The following is a 3,343-nucleotide window of genomic DNA, read 5'->3' as shown; positions in this document are numbered from 1 at the left end:
TTGGGTTTCCACCAGCCCTCAGGAGGACCCTGGAATTAAAGTTTCCTGGAGCCTCAGTCTACCTCAGCTGAGCAGAACCGCTCAGAACACTCCAAACACTCAGAGGAGAAAAAGAGCTCGGGTTTTTCATTGCTCTGCTGACACGTCCTCAAAGTTTCAGACACAAAATCTACTTGTTTTTTGTGGAAATCCTTTTGTTGAACATTGAATAGTGTGTTATATTGATTGGCAATTATTATTGGAAGACTGACAGCTGCTGATGCCCAACACATGGTTTGAAATCAAATACCCTCAAAGTCCAACATTCCACAGAAACGTGTATTTGGCAGGAGCGCCCGTATGGAAGATTTCTTTGTGCCTTGACCTGAAAAAAAATAAAAAAAACACAAAACACAGGAAATATGTTGCAGGAAATGTGTTGCACAAATTAATTTACCATTGGAGATCAAACTATCAAACAAAAGGAGATAGAGACAAATAAAACTGCCTGTTGGTGGAAGATGCACAATGGTAATTACTTCCCATAGGTACAAACTCCAGGGTTATTTTGAAAGGCAAGTGCATAAATGAGGAGCGTTCACTGGAGAGCAATGTACCAGGAGTTTCAGGTATTTTCAGCTCTTTGTATCTGTTTGTTTAGTTATCTGCGTGTCTCTATGGATGTTCTCCATTACACTGGTCCTCATCACCATGACTGAACTATGAAAATAGAAACAGACAGCAAACCATATAAAGTACACTCATGACACATTGATGCTTTATCCATTATATTGGGCTGCATTCACATGCTCAAAAATATAGCAGCAATATTGTGAAATAGTATTAAAATAAATGACATTTCTATTTTAATATAAACAGTTAAATGCTAAATGAAAAAGCCGAAATAAAATGTTCAGTTGGTAACAATGCTTTTAAGAAGACTGAAATAAAAATAAAGCTATAAATAAAAAATATATATATTTGAAATATTAAAATATGTTATAATAGTTATAAAAATATATCTAAAATAACTGACTATTGTCGATGTTGAAAACAGTTGTGCTGCTTAATATTGTTTTAAAATATATAATAATGCTTTTATTTCTGAATACTTTAATGAATATAATGTAAAAAAGAACAACATTATAATGTTTTGTAAGATTAATTGTAACCTTTGTCAATTTATTGCATCTTTGCTGAATTAGTTTTAAGGGCATAGTTCACCCCAAAATTACAATTCTGTCATTAATTACCAACCTTCATGTAGGGATGTAACGATTAAGCGAGAGCCAGTTGAAAATCAATTTAAATATGTGAAAATTCAAATCGGTTGAGATGCTAGACAAATAACGATTAAATTAGGGGTAGGAGTTTCTATGAATGTATGTCTGAAGGGTACTTACTATCATAAGAAAAGTTTAGATTGTTTTTTTTGTTTTTGTTTTCAACCTGCCTCTGTATAATGCATATTAAAGTTCATAAGTGAAGCGGTGGGTTTGTTTACAGCGGAAACCAAGGAAACGCTTTAAGCGCCACCTGCTGGCAGAGAGTGAATCTGCATCTCGTTCAGCTCATCTGCTGTATCTGTTTCATGCTGATATTTTTTTATGTATAGTTTCACAAAACTGAAGTCAGACCATTCTGTTTTTGCTTCAAATTTTGAAATTATACAATCTAATTTAGATTAAAAACGGCTCATGTTGCATGTATGCAGCATCTTTGTTTGGATCATGATTAACATGCAGTGGTTGCCTCTCGAATCCAATCGTCACTTAAGTGAATCGTTATATCTCTTTGTTTTCTTTGCACACAAAAAGTATTCTTGTTGCTTCATAAAATTAAGGTTGAACCATTGATGTCACATATTGTCACATCCATCCACTGATGGACTAATTTAACCACATTCTTCTTTTTAAAATACAATGCAGAGAATGCTGCTCATCTAAGATTGGTATTGACTGTCGACTAGCATCTCATCTGTTATACGCATCAGCATCTGGTTTTAATTTAACAACATGACAGCTGATAACTTTAACTGAAAGAAAAAAAAATATGGGGCATAATGAAAAAATAAAACATTCGAATGAGCCACTGAGCCACACGCCAGTTGGAAAACTCTTACCACAAGAAGGCAAGGAAATTAAACATGACATTTACTCATCATCTGGGCTGATAAATGTGTGGGAAATGTTGAGTTTTTTTTTTTTTTTTCATGAAAGCAACATGCTTCATTTACTGTCTTTCATGCTCTTTCCCCAGTCATATTTTTTTTAATTTTGAGGTACATTTCAATCCAGGCACTGTGAAGTTGTGTCATGCACAGGCAGAGCGAGGTGTGCTGTAAAGTGCAGATGGGGGTCATGCCCTAAAAAGCAGGATCTGTGAAGGGGAAGAGGAGGATGAGGAAGAGCAAAACATCCAGCTGGTGGTACAGCAGGCTCACAGGCCTCAGCTGGTGCTGTTAAACCGAGCCAATGGCAGGAAAACCCATCTAGTTGCAAAACACGGGTCCCACCAGATGACCTAGGTCATTAAAGGGGGGGTGAAATGCTCGTTTTCACTCAATATCCTGTTAATCTTGAGTACCTATAGATTAGTACTGCATCCTTCATAACTCCAAAAAGTCTTTAGTTTTATTATATTCATAAGAGAAAGATAGTCTGTACCGATTTTTCCCGGAAAAACACGACAGGCTGGAGGCGTGACGTGTGGGCGGAGCTAAAGAATCACGAGCGCCAGTAGGCTTTTGTGTTCAGAGCTTTGGAAGCTGTGACAGCTGTGAAGGCTGAAACTGAACGAGAGCAGCAGCAGCAGCAACGACTCGGTCCGAGCGGGGCTCGAACCCGGGTCTCCGGGAGAGGAGGGGGATGCACTAACAAGGAGGCCAGAGATATTTTAAGCAGTTTTACTCACCGCATGCGATTCCAACACACGATCGTGACCCTTTTTCATTGGGACTGGATTATCCTTAAGAAATAAACGATGTGCAAATCCGGTGTCAAATTGGGCCTTGTTTGTATAACAAGCATCTTCAAAATGCAGGGAACAAACAAAAACACTTGCACAACTCTGTTGATGCTCTGTAAAATAAACTCCATCCACTGGTCCCTTAATGCTGTTTTTTTTTGGTAATCGGTGCAGGGTTGTCTTGCCCTGGCAACCAAAAACACACTCCTTTTGTGACATTTCGCGACGCTCTTGCTCTGATCAGTGAATGCATGTGCTCTCTCATTGCTCTGCTATACGGGAGCACGCGCTCTTCCAGCAGAAGTGCCCTTATAAGGAAATTCCGCTCCATCTAACGTCACACAGAGCCATACTCGAAAAAAACTTTCCGAAACTTGTGACAAACTGGAACGTACAA

At 38.3% G+C, this 3,343-nt stretch overlaps 1 pseudogene; it reads right to left on the bottom strand.

Annotated features, from left to right (window-relative positions):
- Window positions 1–291: 291 nt before the first annotated feature.
- Window positions 292–3,343, bottom strand: part of LOC113038094 (CAAX prenyl protease 2-like) — a 5,968-nt pseudogene continuing 2,916 nt past the window's right edge.

The sequence above is a fragment of the Carassius auratus genome, chromosome 21, assembly GCF_003368295.1.
Source record: "Carassius auratus strain Wakin chromosome 21, ASM336829v1, whole genome shotgun sequence".
NCBI lineage: Eukaryota > Metazoa > Chordata > Actinopteri > Cypriniformes > Cyprinidae > Carassius > Carassius auratus.
Note: the sequence above shows the minus strand (reverse complement) of the source record. Positions and strands in the feature narration are given on the sequence as shown.